This window comes from Mus caroli, chromosome 2 (genome assembly GCF_900094665.2).
Source record: "Mus caroli chromosome 2, CAROLI_EIJ_v1.1, whole genome shotgun sequence".
In the NCBI taxonomy this organism is placed as follows: Eukaryota; Metazoa; Chordata; class Mammalia; order Rodentia; family Muridae; genus Mus; species Mus caroli.
Window position 1 is genome coordinate 6901443 of NC_034571.1, and position 17426 is coordinate 6918868.

At 45.0% G+C, this 17426-nt stretch overlaps 1 protein-coding gene and 1 long non-coding RNA gene across 10 annotated transcripts in view; one reads left to right on the forward strand and one right to left on the reverse strand.

The window, feature by feature from the left end:
- The window catches only part of LOC110310071, a 34036-nt gene extending 28682 nt beyond the window's left edge, over positions 1–5354 (reverse strand). Inside the window, exon 1 of the long non-coding RNA XR_002379799.1 lies at positions 4868–5354. This is a non-coding gene — a long non-coding RNA (uncharacterized LOC110310071). The remainder of the gene's footprint in view (positions 1–4867) is intronic.
- The window catches only part of Sfmbt2 (Scm like with four mbt domains 2), a 211532-nt gene continuing 195924 nt past the window's right edge, over positions 1819–17426 (forward strand). For 2 of the 9 annotated variants that reach the window (XM_021182776.1, XM_029469524.1), the window contains exons 1-2: positions 3687–3938; positions 11496–11546. The gene's annotated coding sequence lies outside the window, so the exon portion shown is untranslated. Of the gene's footprint in view, positions 1877–2564; positions 2774–3686; positions 3939–5429; positions 5705–11495; positions 11547–12041; positions 12267–17426 lie in introns of those variants that run through there. The other 7 variants (XM_021182773.2, XM_029469511.1, XM_029469517.1 and 4 more) reach the window with 7 other exon arrangements.

A 17426-nucleotide genomic window follows, 5' to 3' on the forward strand; every position in this document is an offset into this window, starting at 1 on the left:
GAGAGAGAGAGAGAGAGAGAGAGAGAGAGAGAGAGAGAGAGAGAGAGAAAGAGAGAGAGGAGGAGAGGAGAGAATGTAGACTTGGTGAGTTAGGAGGCTAATAGAATGTTCTCTTATGTGGTCTAAGAGGAAACAAGTTTTGGGGTAAAGGTCCTTGGAAAGAGAAGATTGCACACATTTGTCAAATATTGGTTTTGGCTGTTAGCTCTCCTGCTTGTATGTAAGCTTCCATGACCTGCATCTTTAAAAAGAAATATTTAGATACAAAAGTCTGTGGAAAGTGGATTCTTCTTGCTTTTGAAGGAAATGAGCATGTAAAAAAAATGACTGCATGCAGCTCAGCAAATAAGCAACACTTATTTATTACTTATAACGCAACAAGATTTAAACCACTACATGCCTCTAATATAAATATGAACACACAGTTTTTTTTAACCTTGTAAATTCTCATGGCATGATTCTTAGGAATTTACAGAATATAAAGGAGAAACTTTTCCTCTGTGAATTTTTCTAATTTTTTTCTGTGACATCAGAGAAATAGAAGAGCATATATATATCTTACAGTTAACAAAACTAATTTAATTACTTTTTAACCCAGTGGTGAAATGAATGGCTTAGCCAGAATTTAGGAATGCAAGAGCATATATTGTCAGTGCTATCAGAGTCTTATTTGAAGGGAGATTTTTCAGAAAGGGTTAATGATTTATTAATGAATCACTTGGTACTATCAGTACCGAACATGACTTCTTCTGAGTTGGAGTGCATTTTGTCTTTGGAAAGGCTGTCTCTGCTTTCTTTATTCTTGGCAATGGTTACTGTTTTATTGATTTGGAGTGGATCCCGCATTTGGAGTCACACATTCCTAAAGGGTCTGGTTGTGAAATGAAAGTGGAAATTAGACGGTATTGGAACGGGACGAAGGAGTACCTTTAATTTCGGAGGGAACCTGCTAGCCACTTTTCATTGCCTTTTGGGTGTCCTGGGAGAAAAGTGGGAGGTGGGTTAAAAGGAAACAAATAACAAAAACAACAGGAGCAGAAGCAACGATCACAAAGAAAAGCCAAAGGACGTAAGAAAAGCCATGTGCCAAGAGTGAATTAAAAGTAAAGGAAATTGAACTTTGAGACCGTTTGCTGTAGACATCATTGGAGTAATTTGTGTAAACAGTGCGGCCACTGTGTGCAGTGACAGCGCAATGCTTTTTATTTCTTAATCATGACAGGTAGGTAGATAAATACACAAATGAATGAATGAATGGATGGATGGGTGGAACTCCGCGCCATTTGCTATAGATCTTTGGGCAGAATTACATAATGTGGGTCTGAATATCAACCATACAGAGAGCTTGCTCAATTACCTTGTCGAATCAGGTAAGATAATCAGGTGTGTGTTTAAAAATTTTGATGGAACAACGTTCAGTGGGCAATCGTAACTTTAAACCAGGAAATAGACCCGCAACCCTTACCGCGTTGGTAGGTTACAACTCAAGCCTCGTGGCTGGTGGACTGATAAAATTCTATTTCCTTCCAAAGGGGAGCTGCCCGGAAGTCCTGGTAGGGAAGCTGGGAGCTAGGTGGGCGGTCTGGGACGCACAAAGGAGTTCTGCTGCCTAGGGCGTCCAACGCAACCACAACCCGGGCTTTGGAGAGTTGGGTTGGACAACCTAGTGTGAGTTGAGAGCTATTCCGGTCTAAGAGTGCTTTGCGCTTGGTTATTGGGGGGAGGAGGGAGGGAAGGGGGAAGGACAGGACCCTGACCACTCCCCTGGACGGAAGCGCAGGTTGGGTCTTGTGGGTCTAAGCCTCTAAAGGTGACTTTGAGCCTCTTTCCCACCTCTTTCTGAAGGATGAGCTGCGAGTAGACGGAGGGAGAAGAGGTGAGTTGCGACTTTGAGACCTAAACTAGGGCATACACTCTGGAATCCTCGGATTCTTCACCTGGGATCACCTCGGGTTGATAAAAGAAGCAGTTGTAGATGGGATGAATAATGTTTAGGGACGGGATTAATTTATTTTTGAGAAGTTTCTGCCGTCAGATGTCTCCGACCTTAAGGAGGATGAGCTCAAAAATACATTGGTGTTCCTAAGAGTTGGACGCCGGGAAGCTTCGGGAGTGGCAAACTCCGGCGGGTGATAAAAGTGTGAACCTCAGAGAATACTGATAAGCGAATGACTGGGGCCTTCAGGGTCTTAGATGGCTCTGTACTAACCGGAGGTGTATGGGCAGGGCGAGACGCTTTAGAGCTAAAGAATTCTCTAAAATGTGAAGGAAATATTCTCAGACTGGCAGGGCTCAGTCTCTTGTAATTTCCACCACGCTCTCCGAATCTCTGACTTTCGCCCACCATTCCTTCCCACCCCCCACCCCTGAGGCCCAATAATGGCGAGAGCCATTTCTGCGCTTCTCCCTTCTAGATTCTTCTAGATGACCTAAAGCCTCATAGTTGGTGATCTCTCCCGCGCAAAGTTAGCCTCTGGCCCCGTCACTCTATTGGCGGTTCCTAGCCCACACCACTCCCTAGGGAACCACGTGTGGGAATATCGCTGGGATGTTAGGATCAGGGAGGGTGACTAAAAATCTCAGGATGTAGTTGTTTTTCGGAGAGTGGTGTAAGGGATAGGTGGGCAATAGAAGACTACGGAGTGGAAGAATTTTTTTTTTTTTTTTGAAGTCGGGGTTGTAAAGGCAAAGACCTTGAGCAATTGTGTCTTCTGTTTCCTAGTCGATAGAACCGGCTCTCTATTCGCTCTACTGCTTCCCAGCTTCATAAACGGTGAGTTTTGTCTACCTGGGCATCTCCAGCTTTTCTGTATAGGGGACATTTCGTTTGTGTTCCGTCCCACCATTGCGCCCAAGGCCAGGGAAGCTCCTTAGCCCTTGCGCCACGCCCGTGAAAAAGTGCGGGTAGACCCCGCAGACCAGATTGGGCGGATCTTCCGCTCCATTCCTATAGATCATGAAGGACCTGGTTTTTCTTGATATGGACCAGGGAAACCCCACCCTACGGGAACCTGTCCTGGCCAGGTGTCCCACCAGAAGCCCAGCGAGCTTCGTCACTCGTATTCCTGTAGATTGTAGCTGGTAAGATCCCCGTCAGTCCAAACTTAACTCCCAACATTTTTGGGCGTGGTACGGGCCCAAAGAAAACCTCTTCTTTTCTTCCCCAAGAACAGGAGATTTTTTTTTTTTTAATTTTGAGATTCTTCATACAAAAGCACAATTAAAGTATAGGGTGGGGTAGACCAGACGGGACCTTCGATTTTGTTTTTAGGGTCCCCCATTTTCCCCACTTCAAAAACTCTTGGACGGGTAAAGCACGAGATTATGCTCTAGGTAAACCAGGGGATTGCAAACCTAGAAAACAAACAACAGCTGAGAAATTGGGGCGTGAGTCCAGTTGTTGGGGCAAATGGGTGTTCGGGTACGCTTGCGGTGTGAACTTTCTACGGACCACTTGTGGAGGGAGTTGAAGGAAAGGAGGGAAGGGAACCCGCCCCAGGGGTCCTCGTGGCGAGGTCCGTGCTCGCTGGGGGAGGTGTCTACCTATGCCTGGGCGGGGGGAGGGGGGGAGAGGCGGGAGAGGCGGGGGGGGGCGGGCGGGGGGAGGGTGTCACCTCGTGGGCGGGAGAAGGAGTCTACCACGAAGTGCAGGCTAATTGGCTCGAGACATTTTGCGAGCATTGGAAAAAGGTCGTTGAAGGAGTTCGCTGTACAGAGAAAGAGAGAAATCTTAAAAAAGAGTGCCGGGCATGCGCATAGAGAGGATGCCATATTGGAATGAGGCTGTAGTGGGAGCTGGAGGACCCGAGCGGGCGCGCTAGGGAGGCGGCGGGTAGAGAGCGAGTGAGCAAGAGAGGGCGGGTGAGCCCGACCGGCGCCCACTCCGGTCGCCCCCGGGGGCCAGGTTCCACCATTCCTGGCAGGACAAACTTAATCAGGTAGGACGCCGCCCCAGACACGGTCCCCTCGTCCAACCCGGCCCGCGAGCAGATCTCTGGCCCGCAGGTTGAGTGTGCCGAAAGGCGTCTTTTTTTTTTTTCCCCAGTTTAGTTTTTTTTTGTTTTTTTTTTTTAAAAGAAGGAAGCTCGAGCCAGTCTGGGTGGAGGTGGGGGGGGCGGGGGGTTGGGGAGGAAGGAGGAGAAAAACCGAAGCGCAGAGGCTGGAGAGGAAATGAGAAGCACTTGAGCGAAGCCTCTAACTCCTCTCTGCGCTCTGGGTTGTCATTTTTTCTCATTCCCCACCCCCTTCCCCCCGACTCCCGGCTCTGAAAAGCCAGGCCTTGCGGGAGTCTGTCCGGAGTTGCAAAGTGACCTCGTCCTCCTCCGGGTGCAGTCTGTTCCCTCCCCGCCGCCCACCTTCCTCGTTTGTGCACTCGCTTTAGCAGCGCAGCCTCCTCTGCCACCTACCCCGGGTTCCCGCGTCTCCTCGGAGCCGGGGTCTCCCTCTTTTGGTGTGCATTTGGGGGGCTAGGAGGTTGGAGAGAAGAAAGTGATGGCGTGGAGAGAATTGGAAAGCAGCAAGGGTGGGGTAGGGGCTGTTCCCAAAAATCGCTCAGACGTTTGGAATCGCCGGATTGGAAACATTTGCCTTGTGCAGCGGAATTGAAATTGTCAATAGTAGTTTCGGAGCGAGCTCTAGCAAGGACGACCTTTTTGTTCATTTTTATCACCCTTTGAAGTAATATCCTGTCACTTGGGGCGTTCTTGTGTACACTCATCCTGCTCCTTTTCAGAATGTCTGACAGGATCGAGCTCTGGAGTTTATTTATTTATTTTTATGTGCGTGTGTCTTGGTGAAATCCTCTTTAAAAAAAAAAAAAAAAAAGCAACGGCAGGAACTGCTGGATGTGGGTTTTTTTTATTTTTACCTGGAGCGGCTGAACGGGATTAGGCTGGGAAAGGGAGAACATTTGAGGGGTGGGAAGGGGTTGGTTTTCTGTGGCCGGACACAGGTCCCCAGCCCAGTCAATACTTGTGTTTTCTTGGAAGCGCTACAGCAGCGGGGAAGGAGTCTTTAGACACCGTGCCAGTTCCAATATGGCGGGCTAAGGTGGCTTTTAAAAACTGAAAATAAAGGTTTTGAGGTGGGAAAAAACCCAACTGAAGTGGCCACGCCTTAGTTTCTACTCTCTTTGGTTACTCCAGGAGCTGCTTTAGCGAATTAAATAGGAAAAAAGAGGTGGGGCGAGGTATTCCAGTTTTTTCCGTGGTTTATCTGTACTAAGTCCATTGCTAGAGGATCTAGGGTGGAGGGTTGCCTTGGGCCAGAACGAGGGTGTCCAAGCGCAACTGCCTGGTGTGTGTGCTTGTGGGGTCGTGAACAAACTCTGCATGTGCAGTCAGTCGCGAGGGTGTGTTTAAAGAAGCCCCCTCCCCCACGCCAACGTGCGTACGAGTCTCGGAACCAGACTCTGCCACGATCTGACGTGACAAACTGCTGACACGAGGTGCATCATCCACGAGGGCAGAGGGAATGATTAATTTCCCTTTTCTAGGGGGCGTGTTTTCTTTCTTCCTCAGCGATGAATCCTGCGTGGAATAGGCGGAGCGAGTAGGTGCTCATTATTATTAAAGAGACTAACTGTCCAGGGTACTCGGTTCAATCGGGAGGGCTGCGTGCAGCCAATGGGATTTTGTGTGCTGACGAAATTAGGTCTGAGGCACATTTAGTGATAGGCCCTTGTTTTGCTGCACTCTCCGCAAAGGTGAGTGGTAGGGGGCCTAGCGGGGGAAGTTCAGACCTCCCAGCAAAAGGCAAACAAGGTCAAGCCGTAGAGTTGCCAGGTCACTTTCGATTTTCCCGTTCTAAGCAAGGTGAGGGCTGGGGAGTGCATTTTAGGAAGGAATTGTCCCTTGCCCAGTTTGGCCACCCACTGGACTGCTGTGAGTGGCGCCCTCCATCGGGGCTAGGATGTAGTCTTGGGGTGCGAATGGAAGTTGGAGCGCTAGGGAACAGTCTGCATCTGGGGTCTGGATGCGTATGGGGAGGTCTAGAAGTAGAATTCAGACAGAAAAATTGGAGTCACTCTGGGGGTTCTTAGGAAAGCCAGCTAACCTGGACCTGGAAAAAAAAAGCACCCAAAGCAAGATTGTAGTAGCCTGACCAGGGACAGGGTCCCCGACAGGGGTCGCCCGTGTCCACGACGCAGCAAAGGAGTAGGGTAGAGCCGCGGGTCCAGCAGAAAAGACCCTAGGAGAGTGGGCGTTAGTCACGCACCAGTCGCTTGTGGTCTCTGGTGAGGGCTCCTCTGGGAGGACGTTACTCCGCCAGCGAATGTGAAAGCGCAAGGGCGAGGTCGGGAAGGCATTTTAAAAAAAGGCACCGGCCAGGTCTGTAGTTACTGCGACAACGTGGTCACTCGGCAGCTTCAAGAAGCCAGAGGGTGATTCCGCAAAGTCCGGGGGTCCAGTCTGCTCACGGTGTCGGGTGGATGGAAGATAGGAATTACAGACCGCAGGGAGACCTGAGCGATTGCTGGCTGGCGGGACAGGATGCATTTCGTCTTCCCAAGAGGAGCGCGCTGCGCGTTCCCGGCACTCCCAGCCTGCGCTTAGGCACGTCCTCGGGGGAACATCCGTGGGTTCTGTTAAGGTGGGGACAAACACAAAATGGTTCTGTGTTTGTAAACTGCAATTTCAACCATGATTCCCTCCCCTCTTCCTCCTGGCGTTGCCGCTGACGAAGGCGCAGCTCATCTCAAGGCTTCGAAATCTACAATTTTGCATTGGGTCAGCCCATGGAAGCGAGGATCCAGTTAATTCCAAGGAATATTCCAGAGGATTGTCGCAGGGCCCAAGTGTTCTTTTTTTTTTTTTTCCCCATTGGGAGCGGTGGGAAGAGGGAGGAGCTGAGTGCAAGCGACCATCGCTACACAGAGGGGATTTGGGACACTTGGAGTGTAGTACCTTTGCGCATTAAATCAAATGGAGATCTCAAAAGCCCTGTGAGGGCTCCTCATTGGTGTCAGTGCCGCATCCAGGAGTTCAGAGTCAAAGCCAGGAAAGTCTGGTTTGGGGAGAGTGCCCAAACTCTTGAGTTTCTCTTGTAGAGTTTTAGGGATATTGAGGAGTTGGAGGGGTGAGGTAGGATTCCAGGAAGGAGTGGCTAGGGACATTCATGCATCTTTGGCTCAGTTCCTGGACTTCTAGTCCACTCTATTACCTCCCCATTTTTCCCATGTGTCTAGCTACCGCGCGGTTTGGGACACCCAACTTGCAGATGCCAACGGGGAAGGGAAGCTCTTTCTTGGCCCTTGGTTAGGGAAGCTACTTTGATCAGTACCCACTGATCTTGGATTGTAAACCATGGTCAGTGCCTGCCACTCTCATCTCTCCATCCTGGTACCATAGTCAAAAGAGCTGGCCTGACTACCAAATGAATAGATTGAAGTTCTAGCAGGTATTGAGGGGAAAAAAAAGGCTAGCTTCTTTTCTGGGGAGATGGTAGTTGAGCTGTTAGGTAGTGGGAAACAGGGAGAGGCTTTGGTGTTTTAAAGGAATTGTTGGCCAGGCTGTCTTTAAGACAAACATCTGTGACTTTCTCCCAACTGAGTATTGAATTTGCATTCCTTGGGCCCCTTCAAGCCATAAAAACAAAAACAAAAACAAAAATGCCCTTTAGATCTTTATAACTTAGCTTTCCTTTGAGAACCTAACAATTCACCTGCCTTCAAGGGGCAGGAAGAGTGTACACAGTTCATAAGTCCTCTGTACAAGCTCCTTCTGCTGTGGGCAACACTTATTCCTAGGCCAGTGTCGAACACAGTGTGTAGGGGTGGCAACTGGGCAGTCAGCATCTTAGAAAAACAGCAGCAACCAACTGTTGCTCTCTAAATAGTAACGTAGACCTGTCTATGTGACAAATTTAGGGTGCTTAGACCATGAACCCCACACAGTCAGTTTGGCTGAGAGATATTATAGACCATATTAAAAAATGATGGCCTTTTATAGGGATAAATAACTAGTTCCATGATTCTTGATACAGCAAAACAAAACCCCAGAGATTCCAAGACCCCTTTCTTCCTTCCTTCCTTCCTTCCTTCCTTCCTTCCTTCCTTCCTTCCTTCCTTCCTCTCTCTCTCTCTGTCTCTCTCTCTCTTTCTTTTTTTTTTCTAATCAAAAGCTTCGCTGAGTATGTTCATCACATTACTTTCCTGCCCACTCTAGCTGAGGTGACTTTTTGTTGTTTTTCTTCATAGCAGTAATTACCCCCAAAGACCTCTGGGAAGAAACAAGAAGTGTTAACTTTGTTATGAGCTGAACCTAAATACATGCGATTCCGTTTTCTTAATATAACTAGGTTTTGAATGTAAATCCATGGGGTTGGGGATTTAAGCTCAGTGATAGAGCACTTGCCTAGCAAGCGCAAGGCCCTGGGTTTGGTCCTCAGCTTTGGAGAAAAAAAAAGACAAAACAACAACAACAACAAAACAACAACAACAAAAACCAAGGTAACTGAATGTAAATCCATACATCAAAACTCAGACTTTCTGAGGCTCACAATTAAGTCTACAACTTTCTGTGCAGATGTTGAAAGAGTTTTCTGTCTTCTTAAAAAATTTGTTTTGAACAAAGAAGGTCTACAGTTGGGTCTAAATACCCTCCAGTTTGGATAAAATTTTTCTCTCTGTATTTCAGGATTTGGAACTTTTATGTTTATGTAATACTTCAGGGCTCAAAAGGGCATTTATCTTGTTACAAAGCAGAAGCTCAGAAAGGACCAAAACGATACTGAAAATTTTAACTCGGAATACAGTTTATGCCCTGTCCCCAAATCTCACACCCATATTGCTTTAGTATTGACTTGGTATCTCTGATCTACAATTGCAAGAAAATTTAGGGGAAATTATATGTGCTGCCACAAAATGGAAGGGTATCCTGTGTATTCAGCTTGATAACTCAGGAATGTATGCCTCTGTATATAAGGAAAATTGTTGATAGGAGGGGAGAAGAAAAAGTTGGGAGGTGTGGCCTCTAGTTTCAGAGATTGATGGCTCTGTTGAGCTGTGTGACCTGGGATGAATATAGTTACTGAGTTTGAGTCTTCTTGTTAACAAAAGGGCATCGGACTGGAGACTGACTCAGTGATGACCAGGTTACCATGAGGGACCAGGAACAAAGAGACAAAGGCTGTGACCTGACACACTCTGTGCTAACATGCTCAAACTATGCTTGAGCTTCCCCAGATGCAAGTAGGTCTGAGAGCAGCTGGTGAGTTGTAGGTCACTGGGCAGAAGTGAGTGCTGTTTCTTATTGAGTGGTGTGAGAGCCACATGAGGCCTTGCTTTGATTTCTGCTCAGAGAAGTAATGTTCAGACTGGGTTTTGTGAGGCTTCTTTGAATGCAGCTCATGAAGAAATTAATGCCTGGGTTGATTTGAGCGTACTCATTGCTAGGTATAAAATGGACCTTCCCAGAAAACAGTGCATGCCATTCTTCCAGACCTGGTGGAGGTATTCAGACTGCCTTGGCTAATGTCTGCATTGTATCTTGGTGGCTAGGGCATACCGGTAGCCAGTGAGAAAGTATCCACCATTTACTGGAAGACTCAAAACTTTCTATCTTCAGTCCTGGCCACTGGGCTGTAGATCCTTTATAAGATCAGGGCATTGTTTTTTAGATTATTTATTTATTTATTTATTTATTTATTTATTTATTTATTTAATGTATGTGAGTACACTGTGGCTGTCTTCAGACACACCAGAAGAGGGCACCAGATCCCATTACAGATGGTTGTGATCCACCATGTGGTTGCTGGGAATTGAACTCAGGACCTCCGGAAGAGCAGTCAGTGCTCTTCACTACTGAGCCATCTCTCCAGCCCTGTATGTCAGGTATTTCACTCAGTGATAAAAAGTCTGATTGATGCAGGCCTCATATCTTCCTTAATGCATAACTATAATGAATAGTGATGTTATATCTCTTTTAACTCACTGCTCTCCCATAACTTATCGGTTGGACAGAGAGAGGACAGCATCTTTTCAGAAGAAAGTTGACCTGACAGTGTGCCTACCCCACACTCCCTGCTAAGCTCAAAGTTCTATCCTGAGCCTCTCTTTACAACACACAATATATTTTTTTGTTTTGTTTTTGTCGAGACAGGGTTTCTCTGTGTAGCTCTGGCTGTCCTGGAACTCACTTGTAGACCAGACTGGCCTTGAACTCAGAAATCTGCCTGCCTCTGCCTCTGCCTCCTGAGTGCTGGGATTAAAGGCGTGCGCCACCATGCCCGGGTCACACACAATATATTAACCATCCCATTTATACTGATTTACACATAGCCAACACTTACTTCTTCCAGAGTTCCTGAGTTCAATTCCCAGCAACCACATGGTGACTCATAACCATCTGTAATGGGATCCGATGCCCTCTACTGGTGTCTGAAGAGAGTGACTATATACTCACATACATAAAATAAATAATAATTCTTAGAAAAAAAAAAAACAACCCTGACCTACAGGGAGAAAGGTATCTCTCAGTTCACTATTTCAAATCTTTGTATCTACAGCCCTTGACTCTTGTTTTGGGTTTGTGGCTAGACAAAACATCATGGTAGTGGGTGTATGGTGCTGAGTCTGAACCCCTCATCATATATATGATACGTGGTACACAGAGGGAGGAGGCAAGACAAGAGACAGCTCCCAAGAACGTGACCCCAGCGATCTAATTCTCTTTCTAAGCCTTGTCTGTCCTGTTTCCAGAGCCTTTCCAAACAGCCCCACCAGTTGAGAATCAACTTTTGAATATATGAACCTCCCCCTCATATTGAATATATGAGCCTCCCCTCATGGGGATCGGTTCATGTACAAACCATGACAACACCAGTGGCTTTCCTTAATTACTATGCAAATTTTACATAGTGACGAAAGAAAGAATACGTTGTGTTTTTCTGATTTTCTGGGAAAAATAGTTTAAAATTGAATTTTTTGGTAGACCATTTGTAAAATAATTTGTAAATAGTTAGAACCTGTATAAGCCAGAGCAAATGTAGTGTTGTTAGTGTAGTGGAGGAGAGTGGCCTGGAGATTTCCAGTGGGAAGGGATGGGGCTTAAAGATCATAGGACGTTTATTTATTTATTTTGTTTATCATTATTTTTTCACTCTTAAGCATACACACACACACACACACACACACACAGACGTGTGTATCCTTTATGAAGCCTATTTTAAAATCAGCTTTCTTCCCTCCCTTTCTCCCTCTCTCTCCTTTCTTCCTTCTGTCTTTTTGTCTTTCTGCCCTTCCTTCCTTCCTTCCTTTCTTCTTATCTGCTTTTGGCCCAACTTTTTCTTTAGTGTGCTGTATTAGTTCAACACACATCCAGTAATCTTATTGGGGGAGGGGAAATTAGGGGCTCTGGAAGATTCCTGTGAAACATCAGAAAGGCAGATTGTGATAGTGGTTATCAGCGTGTCTTCTGCATTGTTAAAATGATCAGACAATCTCCTTTTACTTAAGATAGGCTTGTTTTCATTCTGAGAGTTTTTTCCCCCTACAGTTTTATTCCCTGAGAAAAAGAGATATCAGGCTGTACCTTCTCAGATCCCTGGTAAGTGCAGTCATTTTACTTTCTTTTCCTCACATTTGATCAAAACTAATACATGCTCTGAATCATGTTACTGGAGTCTGGAATTCCAAGTTCAAGTTCCTGCAGAGCCACTTATTAAGCCTATTTGAAGTGAGCACCAGGTCCCTTTGACAGAGAGCATCCATCTCTGAGGAGCTGGAGATGAGTTTGTGTCATGGGTTAATCTGGTTGTTCAAAAATGTTCTTAATGGAACAGCTGCATATTTAAATATCTGCTGTTTGCCAGCCATGGTTCTATTCTGTTGTAGTGTTCCTTTTTTTGAGACAAGATCTCATTCTATGGCATAGGTGGCTGGCCTTGAACTCTTGGGAGACTTGTTGCTTAAGCTTTCTTCATCCTGGAATTACAGTTGGGAGCCAGTACAGAAACTGCTTACAGTTCTTCATTGGGGAGAGGGAGGGAGGGAGGAAAGGAGGGAGGGAGCGAGAGCGAGCGAGCAGAGAGCTAGGCAACTTTGGGAGTTGTCTCAGGCACTCTTCCCTTGGTTTTTAAGACAGCCTCTCTCATTGTTCTGGGACTTGGATTAACTAATCTGGCTAACCAAACAAACCCCAGGGACACACTGTGTCTACCTCCTGAGTTCTGAGATGACTAGAGGGAGCTATCATGCTGGACTTCCTCATGTTTGCATTGCAGGCATTTTGCTGACAGACATCCCCTGAGCCCTCCCTTCAAATATCGTAAGTAACTAAATGGAAAATTTATTGCGGAACTTAAAATGTCTGATTCTTTTTTTTTTTTTTTTTATTCTGATGTCTGTCTCAGCTACATCTCAGGTAAATGAGAGGTTGTCTCCCTTATTTTGTAGAAGAGAAAATTGAGGCCTTCTTTTATTCTAGTGCTTTCTTTTTCATTCCCTTTTTGCCCTATTCGAGAAGGCTTCCAGAACAGTCTGTTTTGCAGCTGAGAGCCCATTACTTGTAAGGGTTAAAATGTGAAGGATTTCATGTTGGTAAGTGGTATTACTATACCTAGTGTATCAAGATGGTCTGAACTACCACCCGTGGGCTGAACGTGGCCAAGTACAGCTATGAATGAGGCCTGACTCAAAACATTACCATGTATTTGCTCTCTTTGTGAGGATCAGCTTTTGGTATGATAGTGGATGACGGTATGTTCTTGTGTCATGAGGCAGGACAATCTGTCTTCTGTAAATTCCTATATGTTTTCTAAGTTCTTTCTTAAGTCAAATAGGGTGTTTGTATTTACTCCACATAAATTTTCAGTTTACTTAGTTAAGTTCCCATGCATTCAATGATATGATTTATTAAAATTGGATGTATATGCAAATTTGTGTCTTAAACACACAGAAGCTCCCAGACTTGTGTAAATTCCCAGCCAGATGGTGGAGCTCTTCAGACTTGCTTTCTGATCAAGATTTTAAAGAGGTTGCTCCCAAGGCTGCTGTCGGTTGTAGTGTTCTGGCTGCCGGCTTGAATTGCTTTTGTGTATGTGTCTACATGGTCTGTGTGGGTTGTGAGTGGTATATGTATATTTTATTGTGTGGATATGTGAACGTGTGTCCATGTGTATGGAAATGCATGTGGCGGTCAGTGGTTTGACTTCATTTTCATTAATGGTAGGATCTCTCACTGCCCCAGGAACACACTGGGTCAGCTCTTCTTGCTGGCCACCAAGCTCCGAGGACCTGCCTCTTCCCCTCCATAGTACTGAGCCTAGACCTGACCTGTTATGTAGGTACAGGAGTACAGGGGATACGAACTCACCCCGTCTTATTTGCATGGCAGGCACTGTCTTGGCCCGGAAATGTTTCCTTATTGTAAGCTTGGCTGAAGTTATCTGCCAGGAGCTGTTGCCGAGCATCTGTCTGGTTTGAAGTTCTCAATTTATAAGCATCAACCAGCACATTGGACCCTGTCTATTAGACAGTACCTATGCAATCCAGAGCATTGAAAGCTCTTGTAAATGTCCCCACCTTCAGAATTCTTATGGCTGAGTAGTCATTGTCTAGTTAACATTAATTAACTACTATGTAGTTGCATAATGTGTAATAGAAATTTAATAGACTCACTTTATAACCATTGGGATGATGCTGTAGTCGATTCTTTTGCATATTAGTAAACATGAGAAATCTCACATTTGGAGTTTGTGCAATGTGTCCGAACCAAGAAAGCCATGTCTGTGCAAACTGTAAAACTTAAGTTTCTCCTTGTGCCAGGCTTGGTGGTGTACATCTTTAACCCCAAGACTCAAGAGGCAGAGGTTGGTGGATATCTGAGTTTGGGCTAGTTTGGTCTACATAGTGAGACCCTGTCTCAAAAAAAAAAAGCTTTTAGGTTAATCAAGTGAGGGAGAGAAACACTCTACTTTTTTGTGAGCAGGAGAAAACACAACCCTTGAAAGGGGATTGCCCCTCCTCTCTTCTCCCTTCCCTACCCCTCCCTCTTTTCTCCCTCCTTCCCTTCCTCCTCCTCCTCCTCCTCCTCCTTCTTCTTCTCCTTCTCCTCCTCCTCCTCTCTGTCTCTCTGTCTCTTTCTTCCTTCCTTCCTTTCTTTCTTTCTTTCTTTCTTTCTTTCTTTCTTTCTTTCTTTCTTTCTTTCTTTCTTTTTTTTATCTATCTATTTCTTCTGCTTGATTCTATGTCCAAATTGCATCCTTTGTGGCTTGGATGCAGATTCCTGGCACAAGAAACCCTAATTTGGTACTCTGATGGCAAATCCTCTTGTATGCAGGTCGAATTTCCTAATCCAAAAATCTGAAATGCAAAATGCTGTGAAATTGAAAACCTTTGGAGAACTAAAGGGGCACTGCATGTGGAAAAGTCCACACCATGAAGTTCTGATTCAGGTTCCTAGTGTTAGCAGCCTTGTAAAAAAAGCTGGGAATAGAGGCACTACCAGAAATGCCAGCCAGCACTAGGACCCTGTAAGTTCTAGACCAGTCTTGGCTGAATACTCAACAGTTTTTAAAACAACAAAAATCCCTTGATATTGACTAACTTCAGGCTGCATGTATCAAGTGTTTATGTAAGAAACATGATAAATTTCATATCGAGACTTTGCTCTCTATCATCCTGTTATGTATTTGTATCCTCCAAACTCTGAGAAAAAATATCCAAAGTACAAGGCACTTTTGGTCCTACGAACTTTAGATAAGGGAATCTCAACTTATAGTGGTATTTAACTGAGTAGTTCACAGTCTTTTCTTTCTTTTACAGTAAATAAATAACTTGTAAGTAACTAGCTGATAAATGAATGATTTTTTTCTTTGTTTGTTTGTTTTTTCGAGACAGGGTTTCTCTGTGTAGCCCTGGCTGTCCTGAGGAATTCACTCTGTAGACCAGGCTGCTTTGAACTCAGAAATATGCCTGCCTCTTCCTCCCAAGTGTTGGGATTAAAGGCATGAACTATCACTGCCTGGCATGATTTTTTTTTTAAGACAGAGTACAGCAGATCAGAATGTTGAAATTTGTTCCTTCTCATAGGAGGCTGTACTAGTCACATTCCTGTTGCTGTGATAAAATTTCCTGACAAAAAAGCAACCTAGGGAGAGAAATGGGTTTTTATTTGTCTTTTAATCCAATGTTATACAGTCCACCATTTAAGGGAAGGAACTTTGAACAGCTAGTCACAGGACATACACAGAGCAGATGGAAATGAATCTTTGATTGCTTTCATGTACGCAGCTCAATTTCTCCATGCATATACATACAGTTCAGGACTCCCTTGCCTATGGAATGGTGCTGCCCACAGTGTGTTGAATCTTCCCACATCCATTAGTTTAATTAAAGTACTTTTGTATAGACAGGACCATAGGCCAACCTCATGTAGACAACCCTTCACTGAGATTCTTTTCCAAGGTGATTGATTCCGAGTTGACAGTTCATGCTTAAAGCTAACCATGACAGAGGCTTACTTTTAAATTTTAGGTTAATTATTTTTGTTTGTGGTGTGTGTGTGTGTGTGTGTGTACAGACACAGGTGTGAGCCTGTGGAGGGTAGAGGCTGACAATTCAGTGTCTTTCTCGCTGTATTTTGAAACAGGACGCACACTGAACCTGGATCTCACTGATTCTGGTAGACTGGCTGGTCACTCAGTCCAGTGATAATAGGCATTTCCTATTTGGTTTTGTTTTATGTGGATCCTAGGACTTGAACTCAGGACCCTGTGCTTGCAGAGCAAACACTTTATTAACGGAGTCATTTCCCTAGCCTGGGAGGCTCATTCTGCAAATGCCCTGCTGTAAGCATCGGACACTGCTCACTTTATAGTTCCTGTAGCATACACTGTTTGAGGATTGAGTTAAGGGAGGCCCATTAAACTCAGTGAATTAGAGACAAAATGTGACTGTAGGAGGTAGTAGCTGGCTCCAGCCCTAGTATTTTCTCCTGGAATGCCTGCTATTTCGAACATATCTTATTTCCCAGTATTGGGGTATGAATCTGATTGCAAAAAATTAGCATTTCTTATACCGGGGCAGCAATTTGTGTCAGATTTCAATCTATTTAAGGGGAAACCAATGAAGTCTGGTTGAAAAATGGAGAGTAAATTGCTGTCTTAATCAAGGTGAGTCAAACTCTGATCGGATGGTAGATGGCACCATCCCACGGACCTTCTGCTCCAGACAATCAGTGCATCTCACTTGCTGATGGGAGGAGGTAGGGCTTCTCTGTTCTCAGGAAGGCTGAGAGTTGGCTGGTGAAAGCCCGAAGCAATGTACATAGTCAGGCGTTATTAGTAGAATGGGCCTGGTGACAAGGTGCATATAAATAAAAGGGATGATGGGAGAGTCCGACCGTCCATCACTTAAAGCTGCTCCTCATCTTCAAAGCCATTTGCAGACGCTGTCTCCTTAGTCTCTAGCGATCCCCAGCTATTTGCATGTAGCTTTTTAGGAACAGGAAAGATGGTATGGTTTTTCAGAGATCAAAGTTTGGTCCCAAACTTGGTTGTGCTGCCTTTAGATGCCTTTGAAATTTTCCTTTTGGGTTGGAATCTTTTGAAAGATTCCAGGGTTTCCCGAGCTCCTTTTGGAAGTGCTAGTGTGTGGAGTGACGTGGCGTGTGGAGTGACGTAGCGTGTGGAGCGACGTAGCGTGTGGAGCGACGTAGCTGCGATTCAGACATGCAGGGCTTCATGTAAATATTCTCATTTTATTTACTACCTGGAAAAAATTACCTTTTCTTTTTTCTTTCTGAGTTGGGGAGTAAAAAACAATAGCCACAAGGCAAATGCAAGTGTGAAAGAGCTTTTGGAGAATAAAGGTTTTGGGAGTTAATAGTGGCCAGAGAAGGCTCCGAGGACACAATCCTGGTGGTAGATTAAGAAGGCAAGGGTTTTATTTATTTTTAAAAATTATTTATTTATTTATTTATTTATTTATTTATTTATCTATCTATTTTTATTATATGTAAGTACACTGTAGCTGTCTCCAGACACTCCAGAAGAGGGCATCAGATTTCGTTATGGATGGTTGTGAGCCATCATGTGGTTGCTGGGATTTGAACTCAGGACCTATGGAAGAGCTCTTAACTGCTCAGCCATCTCACCAGCCCTGAATTTAATTTTTAAAGAAAGGTATAAGATATAAGGAGAAATGAAGGAGGTCTAGCCTTTGAATGCATGAATATTGGAATGAAAGAGAAAATGAAGTTGAGGGAATTAGCCACAATTCCATAAAGTGTTAAGGAAATTGGCAGAAGCCAGTGGGTGCCTCCATGCCTTAAAATAGATTGCCATTGGACACCGTGGTGACATTTCTGAACCTCCAAAGGCCAGAATGTCAGGTGACATCTGAGCCTTCGAGGGTGGAGGCTGGCAGGCCATGGAGGGATGCCCTGACTTTGGAGGATAGGTCTTTTTCTAATTGAAGAATAAAA